Genomic DNA, 17,573 nt, shown 5'->3' on the forward strand with positions numbered 1-17,573 from the left:
GCTGTAGCGTAATACTCCTTGCATCAGCTCCGCAGTAAATGCCGTTCCGCGGTCGGTGATTAGGACTTCCGGGGCTCCATGTCGCAGCACAACTTGGCTTATAAAGAACTTTGCCACTTCTTGTGCAGTCCCCCTCGGAAGAGCGGCGGTCTCTGCGTAGCGCGTCATGTAGTCTGTCGCTACGACAATCCACTTGTTCTGTGATCGCGACGTAGGGAACGGGCCTAAAAGGTCCATTCCAATCTGTTGAAATGGTCTCGATGGGACGGCGATCGGTTGCAGAAGTCCGGCGGGTCTTGTCGGCGGCTTTTTTCGTCGCTGGCAGTCACGGCAGCTCCGGACGTAGTGGGTGACGTCAGAGGTAAGGCCAGGCCAGTAGTACCTCGCCTTGATTTTTCCAATAGTGCGCGCTGTGCCGAGATGTCCGGAAGACGGGTCGTCGTGGCACGCTTCCAAAATTTCGTCACGAAGGTCCGTGGGGATGACGAGAAGGTAATTCGCTCTTGTTCCGGGGCTGAAATTCTTTTTCACGAGGACGGAGTTTCTCAGGCTGAATGCCGGTAAGCTGCGTTTGAAGGTCCTAGGAACGGCAACGTTGCATCCCTCGAGGTACTCGATTATGACGCGTAAGTCGGGGTCGGCACGCTGCTGGGCGGCTAGGTCGCTCTCCGTCACGATCCCGAAGAACGCGCTGTCTTCGTCAGCGTCTTGTGGTGGTGGGTCGACGGGGGCGCGGGACAGGCAGTCGGCGTCGGAGTGTTTCCTGCCGGATTTATAAACGACTGTAACGTCGAACTCCTGCAGGCGCAAGCTCCACCGCCCAAGACGGCCAGAGGGGTCCTTCAAATTGGCTAGCCAACACAGCGCATGGTGGTCTGTTACAACCTTGAATGGCCTTCCATACACGTATGGGCGAAATTTTGAAATCGCCCATATAATAGCCAGGCACTCTTTCTCAGAGGCAGAATAGTTTTTCTCCTCCTTCGACAGACCACGGCTGGCATAGGCGATTACCTTTTCGCAGCCGCTTTGCTTTTGGACAAGGACAGCACCCAAGCCTATATCACTGGCGTCCGTGTGCATTTCCGTTTCGGCATTTTCGTCGAAATGAGCGAACACGGGCGGTCTTTGCAGGCGTTTTTGCAGCTCGCAGAATGCTTCTTCTTGGTCGTTTTCCCAGCTGAAAGGGGTGCTATCTGTCGTCAAGCGCGTGAGTGGCTCTGCAATGCGTGCGAAGTTTGCGACGAAGCGCCGGTAGTATGCGCACAGCCCGAGAAATCTTCGCACGCCCTTCTTGTCTTTCGGCCTTGGGAAGTTCGCAATGGCTGAAGTTTTTGCCGGGTCAGGTAGGACTCCCGCGGCGTTGACGACGTGGCCCAAGAACTTGAGTTCCCCGTATGCGAAACGGCACTTTTCAGGCTTCAGCGTCAACCCCGACGTACGAATGGCCTCGAGTACAGACTCTAACCTTGCAAGGTGTTCGTCGAAAGTCCGGGCGAATACCACTACGTCATCGAGGTATACGAGGCAGGTGTGCCACTTAAGGCCAGCTAGCACAGTGTCCATGACTCTTTGAAACGTCGCTGGTGCTGTGCACAGCCCAAACGGCATCACCTTGAACTCGTATAGGCCGTTTGGGGTTATAAATGCAGTCTTCTCTCGGTCTCTCTCGTCCACTTCAATTTGCCAGTAGCCGGTCTTCAGGTCCATCGATGAGAAGTACTTCGCGTGGCAGAGGTGGTCGAGGGCGTCGTCGATTCGGGGGAGGGGGTACACGTCCTTTTTCGTGATTTTGTTCAGTCGCCGGTAGTCAACACAAAACCTTAATGTGCCGTCTTTTTTCTTTACGAGTACGATGGGCGCAGCCCAGGGGCTTTTCGAGGGCTGTATAATGTCGTCGCTGAGCATGTCGTTAACTTGAGTCCGGATGGCTTCCCGTTCGTGCGAAGAGACGCGGTACGGTGACTGTCGGGTGGGTCGGGCTCCATCTTCGGTTATTATTCGGTGCTTCGCTAGAGGGGTCTGACGTAGTTTAGCGCTCGACGAAAAACATTCGCTATAGCGACGCAGCAAAGCCAATAACTTGTTCCGTTGTTCTTGCGGTAGCGCCGGATTCACGTCGAAAGGCTGCGGGAGCTTGAAGGTTTCTACGGGTGTGCGTTCAAAGTCGGCGACCGCGATCACGTCACTTGCTTCTTGCGCTTCTTCGAGGAATGCAATTGCCGCGCCCTTGTTTAAATGCTGGTACTCCCCGGTGAAATTCGTAACCAAAATGTGGGATTGGTGTTCCTTGAAGCGCGCAATGCCTCTTGCGACCGACACACCACGGTTGAGAAGCACCCTTTGATCGGTGTCTACGATAGCGTCGACGTCAGGAGCAGCATCTTCACAGTAGACTGCGACCATCAAGCTTGCGCGGGGTGGCAGGGTGACATGATCATCGGCAATCCTTACAGCAGCACGTCGTTCGGGGTTCGGTTCCGGCGTCATGGAGTGATTGGGGGAAAAAGTTATTGACTTGGTCTGCAGATCGATTATTGCACCGTTGTCCATCAAAAAGTCCATTCCAAGAATTACGTCGCGGGAGCAGTTAGGCAGAATGACGACCCCGCAGGGTACGTTGTGCCGTCTATGGTGACGCGCGATGTGCACGTTCCACTTGGCGTCACGAGGTGGCCTCCTGCTGTGCGTATGTGCGGACCGTCCCATCTGGTCATAACTTTCTTCAGTTTAGACGCAAATGGTCCGCTCATTACCGAATAGTCAGCTCCCGTGTCTACGAGGGCGACTACGTCAAAGCCGTCGATGGACACCTTGACGTCAGATGCAGTCTTCCTCGAGTTCCGGGTTCGTCGGGGCGTCGTATCTCTGCTTGTACGTGTTGACGGTCGGGCACTGTGCATCGTCGTTGTCGTCGTCTTCTCAACGGACGTCTCGGTCAGGTCGGGTACGCGTCGCGCCGTGTAGCTGTCGTCGTGTTCAGGAGTCTCGTTAGGGCTAGGTCGGGTCGTCGGGTTGAGGGCATGTCGTGAATGATGGTCTTCAGCGAGTCGCTGCGTCGTTGGAGGGTTTCCATTTTTCCGCCGTTGTGCAACTTCACCTCCAGAAGTTGCTGCCTTTAGTTTCCCCCGCGTGGGCTGGGAGACCTTCCACGTGCGAAGGCAGCACTGCTACGGCGGTCCGGCGACTTGTACGGGTAGGGCGACGGCGAACGGTTGAAACGGGCTGGTCCACGGCTGGTGTTCGACAGGTATTCTTCAATCTCAGATGGGTGCTGGCCGGGTCGGGGGCGTGGTGCGTCGACGGAGAAACCACGTAGTCCGAGTCTCTTGTATGGGCAGCGACGGTAGATGTGGTCGGCCTCTCCGCAGTGGTAGCACAGAGGACGATTATCCGGTGTTCGCCATACGTCAGTCTTCCTCGGCGTCTGGGTTTGTGCTACCGGGGGTCGGGCGGGCGACAGTGGGCGGCGGTAGGGCGGGGCCTCTTGACGACGTGCCTCTTGACGACATGTTGGAGCAGGGCGGGGTCGGTGAACAGCCGCGGAGTACGTCATAGCTTGGGGCTCGCAGTGTACTTCGGATGCCACAGAAGTTCCCAAAGCGTTTTGAACTTCTTCCCGGATCACGTCAGTTAGGCAAGCGAATTGGGGTTGCGGAGTCGTCGGGAAAAGTTTCCGCAGCTCCTCTCTTACTACTGCGAGGATGGTCTCGCGTAGGCTATCAGCCGGAATCCGCATGTTGTCGACGTAGTTCGCACTGGCCGCGCCAACAAAGTTCCGGTCATACTGCTTAGCACGCATTTCGAGAGCCTTCTCAATCGTGCTGGCTTCGGTCACGAATTCAGCGATGGTTTTGGGCGGGTTGCGGACAAGTCCAGCAAACAGCTCCTCCTTCACACCGCGCATCAAGAAGCGTAACTTCTTTTCTTCCGTCATTTCGGGGTCCGCGCGGCGAAATAGTTGCTTCATCTCCTCAACGAAGATCACGACCCCTTCGTTGGGGTGTTGTGTCCGAGTTTCAAGCAAAAGTGAAGCTCGCTCTTTTCTCACAACGGTAGTGAATGTCTTCAGGAACTCCCTTTTGAAGTGAGTCCAGTCGGTCAAAGAACTCTCATGGTTCTCGAACCAAGTTCGAGCAGCGTCTTCTAAGTAAAAGAAGACATGCCGGAAAGTTTCTTCGTCGTCCCACCTGTTGAAGATGCGGACGCGCTCCAGCTTCTCCAACCATTCTTCGGGGTCTTCAGCGGGGGCTCCCCGGAACGATGGCGGTTCCCGGGGCTGCTGCAGGACGATTGGCGACGTTGTTTCTTGCACCATGGTGTTGGTTGCAGCGTTCCTTTTCTTGGGCCCTTCTGGCATCAAACCGAACTCGGGTGGTAAATCTTGCAGGCGGGGGCTGGCTCTTGTTGGACTGGCTTGGCGGCTTCTCGAGGTTGTAGTGGGCATGAAGGGTGCGTACCCAGCACCTCCACCAGATGTCACGAAGACAAGGACGATGCAGTTGTCTTGAATCAGAAACACGTTTATTGGAGCGAACTTGTGCTCCCCTAACAACTCAAAAGAATACAGAGGCGGCGAAGCAGCGGTTAACAAAGTGACTGGCACAGGCGAGTGTCGTCGAATCGAATGCCCCGGCTTCCGCACTGCAGGCTTTTTATATTTCGGCGCGCGTGGTTCTCGAAACGTCGATTCGCATCGAGAACATAGTAGATCCAAGAAGATTATTCTGGGCTGTTCACGTTAGATCGGAATGCTCTCCCTATCACAACAGATAACACATGCGGCACAAAAAGAAAGAATGGAACACGCGCTTTCCCTGGCGCAGAGATAACGCAGACCGGCGCAGCCGGGCGGTAAAAGCAAAACACAAATAAACAAACCCAATGTATGGTTCGCGGCAATATATATATATATATATGTATATATATATATATGTATACTTTGATTGCGAGAAGGGCTTTCTTTGGTTGCCGTAGCAAATAGTAAAAAATGGGTATAGCTTCTAACAAAACTGTTTATTGGTCGACGTTTCGATCGGATGCCGATCTTGAGAAAGATCGGCATCCGATCGAAACGTCGACCAATAAACAGTTTTGTTAGAAGCTATACCCATTTTTTACTATATTTATGTATATATATATATATATATATATATATATATATATATGTTTATACGCGCGTGTGTGTGCTTGCGTAGAGAGAGAGAGAGAGAGAAATGTGGGCCAATCCACCTAGTGAAGTTTATTGGAACACGAAGCTCTAAACGACACCCACAACGATTACCCAGGAAACGTCATTTGAATTTACACTCGTGGCTCTAAAAACAGTGAAACCAGCGACAACTGAAATGCACTTCACTACGCCTTTTATTACTTCAGAGAGATATTTTTGTAACGCCAAATCAAGCGTCATCCATGAATGGTGGTCAATTGAATTGTATTGGTAAAGAACATGAGCGGAACCTCTATTACAAAACGAAAGGAAACTCAAACGAGGTGTTAGACTATCTCAGTTATCCTCCGTCTCTGCTGCCGCTGACTAAGGTGACGAGATCAGCGGCAGAGACGGAGCAAAAGTGAGATGCTATGCGTTCGTGGGAGCTTCCTTTAATTTTTACTAACACCTAACGAATCTGCAAGGCGCGCAAGCGGCCGCTACATGTGCCGTGGGAGGAGCGCACAGCGGCGCGAGAGGTCGTGTGACGCTATCACGTGGCATTCAATGAGAACGAAGGTGGTAAACCCCAGATGTGCTAGGTGAGTGCATTGTCCGTCTTTCCGTTCTCCCCTGGGGTCGTAGCCCAATCTGCAAGAGAACGGACCCAATCTGCGTTTCTATATTCGTTCCAGGTTGTATTACTGGAGGTGCCAAAAACGTATTTGCTCGCGGAGTTTTCCGTTAACACCAACGGGCGCGACAGAACCCTTGTGGGTAGAGGCAAAAGCTTCGCTTTAAATGTTTATTGCAAGGACAAGAGTTGGCCGGAGATACTAATCTTAAGGATGGCACTTCCCAGTGGGACCAGGGTACGAGAAGGTATATAAGGTAAGAGAAGTGACAATGAGCTAATAAACATACAACACACGTCAAACATACAAGGGGGAAAAAATCCGACTGTCAATATTCCAATATACACCACATACCTTTTGCCTGAAACCTAGCCAAATCGGAGATTTTACTACACGGTGGTAATTACCCCTTACCCTTCCGAGCAGTTCCACATCATGAACGACGCCAGGGTATCGCATAAAATGCCGTCTATTTCATTTTTATGCTCCACATCCGGGTTCCTCCACGTCCACGTCCGGCTCTGCCGTTTGCAGAAGGTGTTCATGATGCGTAGATTATTTGGTTCTGCGAACTCGACAAGTATGTCCCCCCGCTATTTCTACAGCCCGGACCATTGATCCCAACTGCCTTGTCTCCAGCCTGATTCTTGCCTACTTTAGCATTGAAGACTCTCATAACTGCAGTATACTGTCTTTTTACTTTAGCCATTCCTTATTCCACATCTTCATAGAAGCGTTCAACTCAATGGTCGTCGTGGCTGGATGTAAGCGCGTAGCCCTGTACCATATTGAGTTCGTACCTCTAATGAAACCTAATTACAAGACCGGATACCCTTTCGTTAATGCAGTAGTATTCGTCTATGTCGCCAGGCATGCTTTTATTGACTAGAAAACCCCCTCCAAGTTCTCTTCTGTCCACGAGATAGCGGTAAAATAGGACGTGTCCATTTTTCAGCAGCGTAAATATTCACCTGTGTTCCATCCATTTTAATGCCCTCTAATTCCTCGAGCAACACCTCTAGACTCGCTTCGCTAGATAAAGTGCTTTTATTAAACGTTGCCAGGTTCAGATTACCATAGCGGGCTGTCCGGCTCTAGGGATTCTTAGCACCCTCTGCTCCGTTGTAGGTCTGACCGCCGCCGTGGTCAATTGCTTCGGAGCCACTGGAGACTGAGGGCCGTGGGTCAATTTCCGTGTTCATTGGAGGTTGCGGCCGTTACTACACAATAGTGGCCAATCCTGCTCTCGTGAGGGAGTGCGTTACCGGCAACGGTCGCCGGAATGAGGCCGCACCCGAGACCTCATTCTGCATTTGCATGAACATGCGGATTTGTTTTCATCTGGTGGATATTTTCCGGCACCGAATTCCAACCACGGTCCTTCTGCAGGCAAAGCGGATGCTCTACGTCTACGCCACCGCTGCACCTATTTAACTAAAGCTATTCAACAATGGACCATATTCACATGACGAATCAGGTGATAGATAAGTGCGCGGTGTATACGGAACTCTTATATAGCCTTCATAGATTATGAGGAAACATTTCACTCGGTCGAAGCATCAGCAGTCACTCAGGCATTGCGGAAAAAGGGTGTAGACGAGCATTGTGTAAGAATACTAGAGGATATTTACAATGGGTCCACAGCTACCTTCATCCTCCATAATGAGAGCAGTAAAATACCTTCAAGGAAGGGCGTCAAACAAAGAGACACAATATCTTGAATGTTATTCACAGCATGTTTACAAGTATTCAGAGCAATTGTTTGCGAACAGGCGGGACTAAGAGTTAGTGGAGAATACCTCAGTAATCTCAGATTTGCTGATAACTTTGCCTTGCTAAGTAACTCGAGGGGTGAATGGCAAAGCATTCTTTCGGCACTGGAAAAACAGTAGAAGCGTAGACCTGAAAATAATATGCAGATAACTAAAGTAATGATCAATAACCTAGGGACAGCACAGCGGTTTGAGATATGTGGCGAGGCAGTGGAAGGGGAAAGTGAATATATCTACTTAGGCCAAATTGTAACCCCGGATACCAACCATGACGCAGAGGTAATTAGAAGGATAACAATGGGGTGTGCTGCATTCTGCAGGCATTCTCAAATATTGAATGACAGCCTACTGTTGTCCATAAGAAGAAAGTCTATGACAGCTGCATGTTAGGGGTACTCACCTATGGTGCAGAAACTTGGGAGCTCACTGAGAGGGTTCAACCTAAATTGTGGACGACTCAGCGAGGAATGGAACGGAATATGATAGGTGTGACATTACGGGACAAGAAGAGAGCGGAGTGGGTGAGAGAACAAGCGCGTGTTAAAGGGACCCCGAAAAGTTTTGTGAAGGTGGCAACCAAATGCATTCAGGTGGTAGAACACATAAAGGGGGATTTTTGAGCCAAGTGTGAGCCCCATACGTTGTGCGGATAATTTGTAAACAATTTTTGAAGATCGCCTTTTTCAGCCGATGAGCGCGACGCCGTAGCGAGCCGACCGCGGCTGACGCAACGGTGACCGCGGCTGACGCAACGGCGATCGCGGCTGACGCAACGGCGAAGGCGCCCCCTGTTCGCCCAAATACCGACGAGGTCGGCCACCGGCGGCGTCACTGCCATTGGCTTCCGGCTCCTCTTCCTCCTTCCTGCGCGATCCCGAGGCAAAGGCGGCGAAGGCAGGTCCACAGCGAATCAGCGATTGACGCGTGCCTAGGCGCAGGAATGTAGCTAGCGCAGAACGGAAGTCGAGCGTCGCGATGTCACATGGCTATTCCCAGTGCTTCCAGCGGCTTTGAAGGAAGCAGAGAGGGAGGAGTAGTCCATCGGCAAGTGGGGAGAGGTGCATTTAATTGCTTCTGGCGCAGCTAATACTTAATGTAGATCAATAATTCCAACGGCATTATCGCTATATTGGGGCTACGCGACAATACAGGCCTTTTGTAACTTTTACAGAAGGCCTTTCTGGGTCCCTTTAAGGATATATTAGTATTTTCAAGAAGAATAAATACACATTGGCAGGGCATCTAATGCGAAGGCAACATAACACTTGGCCATTAAGGGTTCCAGAGTAGATTCCTAGAGAACGCAAGCGTGGCAAGGGAGCGGCAGAAAGTTAGACACATGAGATCAAGAAGTCTGAGGGGATTAAATTGTCGCAGTTAGCAAAGGACCGGGATAATTGGAGATTAATGGGAGAGGCCTTTGCCCTGCAGTGGGCGTAGATAGTGGGGTGATGATGATGATAATGATAACGACGCCTTATCTATAAAAAACCCACCAAGCGCCGATTATACAAAGGGGTTTCCCTTTGATATAGTGTAAGCGCAATTTCGCACCCAAGCTTCAGTGCACGGGCCCAGAATCCTTCGTGGCGACACAAGGGGAGTGTCGCTGTCTCAAAAAACCTATAGCGAAGCAATGATGACTTAACTTCCTTTAGTATTTTACCCACACTGGTAATAAAATTTTTGCCCTGAGTTGGTTTTTGCGCCCGAGTTGGAACCCGAGAGGGAGACGACTAGCCTCGACTGTAGTGATTTTAAAAACCGAACAACAACCTACCTTATCAAGTGGATGATGTCAGGTATGACATCGAAGGTGTACCCAAGTTCATTGTCGGCATCGTAGAAACTTCTAAACGGTATCTCGCTGTCAAAGGTGGTGGCATTTTCCCGGTGTTTGAATTGTTCGAAGAGGGATATATTCACGTCACTATCATCGAAATCTTCTGCCAGAGGTGCCTTCCTGTGTTGTCCTTCTGTGTTTTCCTGTGTTGTCCTGTGTTGTTGAGGGAGGAAAAGGCTCATGGCAAAGCCTAAACCAAAGGTGATAACTGGAAAGACAAGTCGCCTGAAAAGAAAACGTCACACAATCACTAAACAGTGTCTGTCTTTGGTGACATTGAAGTGTTTTATATGCTAGAGGCGGTTGGTATCTAGACCGGACTGAGCATGCGCGCGCGGGGTCACGGCGTGGCGGCACGCCCGTCACCTGAACCAACGCGGGCGTGCGCAGTCGTGTCCCGGTGGCTGCCGCCGCCGCCACCGCCAGCGTTACACGCGCTACCCGCGATGCTAACCCAGACATTTCATATTCCAAGATCCATACGTTATTTCTCGGATTCCAGACGTTATTCCCAATAGTGTGTTTAAGCTGTAAAAGGAGCTAAGGGTCATGCATGGCTTTCGGAGGAGGCTATTTGAAGCACAAAGTTGGGGGGAAATGTCCCAAGCTGTCGGTTGGAGCTTATACTGCAAATATTTGTCGTAATAGTAGCCTGCTAGCAATTGTTTATTTCTGGAATTTAAACCAACGACCAAACCTCTCTGTGTAGGGTTTTTTTTTTAATACAGATCAAGAAGAAAGTAATGCCAATTCGACGTCCCTGATATTTTCTAAAACAGCGGAGCTAACTTGGGCATTGGTGGCCACCCCAAGCACAGTCAGGGGTACCTCACAACGCCACGGTCCTCGGATTGTACAGTCTTTTTTAGAAGTTCGTAGGCCACGCAAAAGGCTTCCGTTCCACAAAGTGTGCAAAGCATAAACTGAACGCGTAACACTCACCAAAATATTTTATAAGACTAAGAAAAACAGGAGTTTTCTTTAAATTTCTTAAATACACTGTTTCACTTTCGCCCGAGAACTACGCTGGTACTTTGAATTTTTTGCGGCTTATGCATTTTGGCTATGGCTCAGGAAATTGCCGCGACGGCGTACTCGAAGTCGAGTCACAGAGGTCTGGTAGTTCATCGGTGCATATATGTGGGGTGTCAGTTCGCGCCGTAAGCAGTGGCCCACGAGCTGAGATCGCTTACTGGACGGCGGTCGCATCGTCTCAGGAGCACTTCAAGTCCGATAGCGGCGGGCGGGTATGGCCGGAAGAGTACGGCCCCTTACAATCGTGTACGGCATCCTTTCCTTGAAGTATGACAATCATGTTTGGCGACTTCGGCACGCTGGCGGTCACCGAAGAAGCTGGGATCGCTCACAAAGCCAATCACTGCGGTACGTAGGTATGACGGCCACCTTCCGATAAGGCGGGGATCGCTCACATAGTGAATCGCTGTTGTATGTACGTACGGGAAGCTCACCCACGGAGGTCTGTTAGTGTCTAGGTGTATATCAAGGGAGAGAGGCAGAAAGAATGAAATATTGTTCTCAGAAAAGTTGTGATGGGGCAACTTTTAGCTCTCTTGGAGTGGTTCCTTATTCACAGGTTGCCATATGCTTCCCAAGCCTGCTGGCACCAATGGATCAGCCGGTGCTGGTCTTCCAGGGCGGAGCTGGTCAGCAATATCTCCCTCAGCTCATGCTGTATGCTCACAGAGTCAACAAGAATTGGGGTTTTCTGCATTCTTCAATCGTGTGTTTTATGGTGGCTGGTTTCGAGCATTGGGGGCATTTTTTTCTGTATATAATTGGGAACATGCTGTTGAGGAGTGGAGGGTGTGGGAAAGAGGTTGCTTGGATCTGTCGATATATTGATTGTTCTTTCCTGGAAAGGCTACGCTGAGGGCGCGGAAGGCTGTAGTTTTTAACGCGGCGACGCAAGCAGGTGACGAGGCCCGCCGTAGTGGAGGGCTCATCTTTGATCACCTGGTGATCTTTAAAGCGCGCTTTTCGCTTCAATCAGAGAAGTGGCCGCCGTGGCCGGGAATCGAACCAGCGACCTTGAGCTCAGCAGCCCAACGCCTTAGCCACTGAGCCACCGGGGTGGGTGGAACTTAGCATGTGAGCGTGAGTGCTAGCGGATGCGCGGTGTTTATCAGTGCTGGCGGGCTACTTGGCAGGGACAGTGTTTAAAAGTGTTTGTTCTCTCATGTCCAACCGGGACTGCATATCCGGAAAATCCCGAGCAGTGCGGGATCGACGAAAAGCTTCCGCGTAGGCCATATCTTCTGGCTCACGGAATGCTTCCTACGGCGTAGAATTTGATCCGTTGAGATTTTAAGAAACGTTTTATGCATTCTTCAATTATGGGTTTTAGGGGGCCTTGTTTCGAGCATTGGGGGCAATCTTTTCCGCATTTAATTGAGAACGTGCTGTAGAGGGGTAGAGGGAGTGGGAAATAGCTTGCTTGTAACTGTCGATATAGTGATTGTTTTTTCCTGGAAAGCCTACGCTGAGGGCGCGAAAGGCTTCTTCTGTTCTCCTTGTAATGGTTTATGATTTCTGCATATTTCGTTATTGTGTTCATCCCTACGACCGTCTCCTCTGGAGCCGGGAGGTTTAAGTTTGAGGCTTGTCGATGTGCGAATTCGTTGCCCTCGATATAGTGTCTGCCTTTCTGAGGTGGAGGTACAGTGCTACGTATGTTAACCCTGTTATGACGAAGGCCTGCACCAGACGTGTGTGTCATCCTCTTTCATACCTCTTCTTCTGTTGGAGATTACGTATCATGTTGAGGAATTTGTTCATTTTTGTCCTGAGCGTTATCATCTTCTGTTGGTGACTTTACGTATCATGTTGAGGATTTTGTCCATTTTGGTCTTGAGGTTTTTAACCGTTCGTAATGCCTTGCGATCTGCTTGTATTATCAGGCCTAGAAGTTTGGTATGCGTAGTAGGGGTAATCCTTGTCGCGTATATTGCAATTTCCAGTTTGCATGCTCTGTCTGCGTTTCTCGGTCCAATGATGACTAGCTCCGACTTTTCAGGGGCGCAGCTAAGCCCGCATTTCTTCGCGTATTCATTGACGGTGCCTGCTGCCCTTTTCAAGCATCGCCTACACTCATTCGTGGGGTCCTGCTCTCTCGAGCCATGTCGGTATATCGGCTGCGTACAATTCATGCTCCAGGTGTTCTATTTTACCTAGTAGTTTTGTCCGTGAAAGTAGTGCCAGGTTAAAGAATAGAGGGAGAGGACCGATCCTTGCAGGGATCCTCTGTCCTCCAGGGGGATAGGTTTGGATATCTCCTCTCCTATCTTGATTTTGGGTATTTTGTGGCTGAAGAAGTCTTTTACATAGTTGTAAGTGCACACTCCACGTCCTGTTGTTTTTAGGTTATTCAGGATGCTCCTGTGCGTGACGTTGTCGAATGCTCCCTTTATATCTAGTGCGAGTATCGCTCTTCGGACTTGCTGTCTTGCTGGTTTGACTACCAATTCGTGGACCAGTACGAGTACGTCTTGCGTTCCGAGGTGTTTGAACAATCCGTACATTGCTCGGGGCATGATGTCGTGTAAGTGCTGATGCCTTTAGAGTTGTTGGAGTGCTGTTGGCTGCATCACTTTTCCGACGCACGAGGTGAGAGGGATCGGTCTCGTGTTGTCGTAATGCTGAGTTTTTCCTTGTTTGGGTATAAAGCGTACTTCCGCTTGTTTCCATTCGGGTAGGAGGGTTCCCGTCTGCCGCGTCGTGTTTGTGTGATTGAAGAGTTTTGTACGGCTTCCATCGCTGAGGATATGTGGCAGCCCGTACGTGATCGTATCAGACCCTGGGGCGTTGTTCTTGTTGCTTTCGTTCATGGCTGCGAGCAGTTCCGTTTCGGAGAAAACTTTGTCCAGCAGTTTGTTCGACGGACCGGACTGGTTTTTAATTTCTCCTCTTTTCGTTTTAAAATGCTTCTTATAGATGTCTTTGGCTAACACGCTGGCATTGCTCTTGAAATTGCTGAGGGTGGCTTTGAGGGTGCGGTTTGTGGCGCTGTTGCTCCCTAGTGGGTCTATCAGATGTCTGAGCAGGCTCCACGTCTTCTTGGTTGACAGTGGGCTTTGTAGGCCCTCGCAGAACTGTAGCCAGTGTCCTGTGCACAGTTGCATCGCATATCCTGTCGCCAGTTTATTTAGTTCGGAATGTGCTTCCATTCGTACGTCGCGGTTAACGCTGAAGTCTGAAAAGTTCCGTTTCGCGTAGGAGGAACTAAAGTTTTTGGGCCACGTACTCAAAGCTGCGGGAGTCCTACCTGACCCGGCAAAAACTACAGCCATTGCGAACTTCCCAAGGCCGAAAGACAAGAATGGCGTGCGAAGATTTCTCGGACTGTGCGCATTCTACCGGCGCTTCGTCGCAAACTTTGCACGCTTGCAGTGCCACTCACACGCTTGACGAAAAATAGCACCCCTTTGAGCTGGGAAAATGACCAAGAAAAAGCATTCTGCGAGTTGCAAAAACGCCTGGAAAGCCCGCCCGTGCTCGCTCATTTCGACGAAAACGCCGAAACGGAAATGCACACGGACGCCAGTGATATAGGCTTGAGGGGCGTCCTCGTCCAAAAGCAAAGCGGTTACAAAAAGATAATCGCCTATGCCAGCCGTGGTGTGTCGAAAAAGGTGAAAAACTACTCTGCCTCTGAGGAAGAGTGCCTGGCCATTATATGGGTGATTTCAAAATTTCGCCCATACGTGTATGGAAGACCATTCAAGGTTGTGACAGACCACCACGCGCTGTGTTGGCTCGCCATTTGGAAAGACCCCTCTGGCCGTATTGGGCAGTGGAGCTTGCGCCTGCAGGAGTTCGACGTTACAGTCGTCTATAAAGGAAACACTCCGACGCCGACTGCTTGTCCCGCGCCCCCTGTTGACCCAGCACCACAAGACTCTGATGAAGACAAAGCGTTCTTCGGAATCGTGACGGAGAGCGACCTAGCCGCCCAGCAGCGTTCCGACCCCGACTTACGGGTCATAATCGACTACGGCGACGTCGCCGTTCCTAGGACCTTCAAACGCAGCTTACCAGCCTTCAGCCTGCGAAACTCCCTCCTCGTGAAGAAGAATTTAAACCCCGAAACGCGAACGATTTACCTTCTTGTCATCCCCGCGGACCTTCGTGACGAAATTTTTGAAGCGTGCCACGACGACCCGTCTTGAGGACATGTCGGCACAGCTCGCACTATCGGAAAAATCAAGCGAAGTTCTACTGGCCCCGCCTTACCTTTGACGTCACCCACTACGTCCGGAGCTGCCGTGACTGCCAGCTACAAAAACGCCGCCGATGAGACCCGCCGGACGTCTGCAGCCAATCGCCGTCCCATCGAGGCCCTTCCAACAGATTGGAATGAACCTTCTGGGCCCGTTCCCTACGTCACGATCCGAGAACAAGTGGATTGTCGTAGCGACAGACTACATGACGCGCTACTCAGCGACGGCCGCTCTTCCGAGGGGGACTGCACAAGAAGTCGCGAAGTTCTGTATTAACCAAGTTGTGCTGCGACATGGAGCCCCTGAAGTCCTAACGACGGACCGCGGAACGGCCTTCACTGCGGAGCTTATGCAAGGAATCTTACGCTGTAGCAACACAGATCACAGAAGAACGACGGCGTACCACCCCCAAACGAACGAACTAACGGAACGTCTGAACAAGACGATCGCGGATAGGCTGTCTATGTACGTCGACGTTGAACATAATACTTGGGACGAAGTCCTCCCGTTTGTCACGTTTGCGTACAACACAACGACCCAGGAAACTACGCAGATGACACCGTTCGAGCTTGTCTACGGAAGAGGGCCGACTACGATGCTCAACGCCATGCTTCCGCACGTAGAAGACGACGACCTCAACGCCGACGTCCAGGGATACCTTCAACGTGCGGAGGAGGCCCGCCACCTCGCTCGAGTTTGTTCAACGGACCAGCAGCTGGTGGATTGCGGGCGCTACAACCTCCGACGCCGAGACGCCGAGTATCACCCAGGGGATCGTGTTTGGGATCGGACTTCCATCCGACGACGCGGACTCAGTGAGAAGCTTCTGCGATGTTATTTCGGACCCTACCAGATTCGACGCCTTGTAGGTCAACTTACCTACGACATGGTCCCGGATTGGCATTCCGGTACATCACGACGACGCACGCGATCCGAAATCGTTTACATGGTTCGCCTCAAACCTTACTGCGCGAGATGGACTTTTTTGGCTGTAGTTGTTAGTTCGGAATGTAATTTCATTGTAGCATCGGGTCGATGCACTCTTAGAGGGGGGTAATAACGCAAACCATGCATTGGGTTTGCTTATTTATGGTTTGTTTTTACTGCCCAGCTGCGCCCGGCTGTGTTATCTGTGTTTCAAGCAAAGCGCATGTTCCATTCTTTATTTTTATGCCGCACGGGTTATCTCATTCGGAGAGCGTTTCGCCTGGAATACTCTTATCCGATCTACAATGTTGTGGAAGTAAATCGACGGTCCGAGAAACACTCGCGCCCAAAGAGAAAAGCCTGCAGAGCAGACGCCGTGGTATTCTTATCCCCGACGCTCACTTGCGCACGTCACTCGGCTGACCTACGTTAGGGGAGTTGTTAGGGGAGCACAAGTTCGCTCCAATAAACTTGTTTTCCTTGAAGACAACTGCGGCGTCTTTGGCATGATGACAATACATTTGAAACGAAGCCGCATTCGTTGTCCACGCTACAAAATGAAGCCAACCTCTCACTGTGCCAGTATCAGGTCTAAACGAGGCGACAGTATAATTTGTGCCTGACGTATTTAGAGGTGACAGGGGTGATATGCTGCTATCGTCACCGACGCGAGGAAGAGCGTCGACGATGCGCGCAGAACCGCGTCCACGGGTAGCTCTTGCAGGTGATCGCGCGCTGTGCGAAGACGCAGCTGCTCTTTAAGTGACCTAAACGTACAGTCATGGACAATTCAAATGTGAACCGCGGAGCGCATGGCCGAAGATACCGGTGCAGTCATCTGGCTGCAGCCGTGGAAAACGCACGGACATGCGCAGTTGATATGTCGGGTGCGAGGCTGCGTGTCCAACTTCGATATGTCGCCGTCTCCTCGCTCGCATGCTTGCCTTGTCGCCATGCCGCAAGGGCGCTGCAAGCACTGAAAGTACCAGCGCTGCTGCAGCTGAAGGTGTTGGTCGCGTTCAGAGCAATGCGGCTCGTATTCGCTTGCAGCTGCGGCCAGTGCTTGCGTGGGAAACGCGTTCACGCTCTCGTTAGGTATGCTGTTGTTCATCATGCTCATCATGCTTTCTTGAAGAGAAGAATCGCACAGATATGGAGCCAAAATAAATGCATGCCGCCTAGCTTCTGATGGTGATGTATTGTTTTGCGTTCGTGGTGCAGTGGCTCGGGAATCCAACAATGAACTGGCCGCTAAGAATGCACCTTTATTTAACGGAGTCATGGGTGAGTCATTTCGCGGAGTTGGTGCTAGTAGCAAACAATAGATATACCACCAGAATTAATCTCCAATGATATAAATTAACTGCAAGCATTGTGTGGTCTGGGAAAATTACTGGCAGAATTCTAATATTACAAAAATGAGGAAGATAGGCAGGTCCAACCATTCCATAAGCAAGTTGCCCTTCCGCAATAATTTTGGCGGCCTACTGTTCTCGTTTGTTTTTCTTTTTGGCAGCCCCTTGAGTGCTTGTATAAATCTGCGGAGCGGGCAGCACTGAGCTTGGTTTGAGAGTGACGTCGTGATTTGCTCAAGTTACTGAACCCCGCATGCAAGGCTATGTCGGCAATGTGACGCCGGCACACACGGTGAGCAGGCGCTCGTGTGAGCCGAGCACAGACTGGCCGCAGATAACATCTCGCGACGCGTCGCTAATAATTGTTTTCAGCGCTCTTGCGGCATGGCGAGAAGGCAAGGATGCGAGCGAGCAGAGGGCAAGGCATCGCTGTGGGACACGCAGCCTCGCTCCCGACATCTCAACTGCGCATGTCCGTGCGTTTTTCACTGCCGATGCCAGGTGACGGCACCGGTATCTTCGGCCATGCGCTCCGCGGTTCGTATTTGAATTGTCCATGACTGTACTCTTTGCTTATAGATGTCACCATAACAAGTTTTTTTAGGGCGCGGAAAGGCGAAAAGAAGCAAAACAGAACCAAAACACTGCA

This window comes from Haemaphysalis longicornis, unplaced genomic scaffold (genome assembly GCF_048455015.1).
Source record: "Haemaphysalis longicornis isolate Haplotype H1 unplaced genomic scaffold, Haemaphysalis longicornis Haplotype H1 scaffold_9, whole genome shotgun sequence".
Classification (NCBI taxonomy): Eukaryota; Metazoa; Arthropoda; class Arachnida; order Ixodida; family Ixodidae; genus Haemaphysalis; species Haemaphysalis longicornis.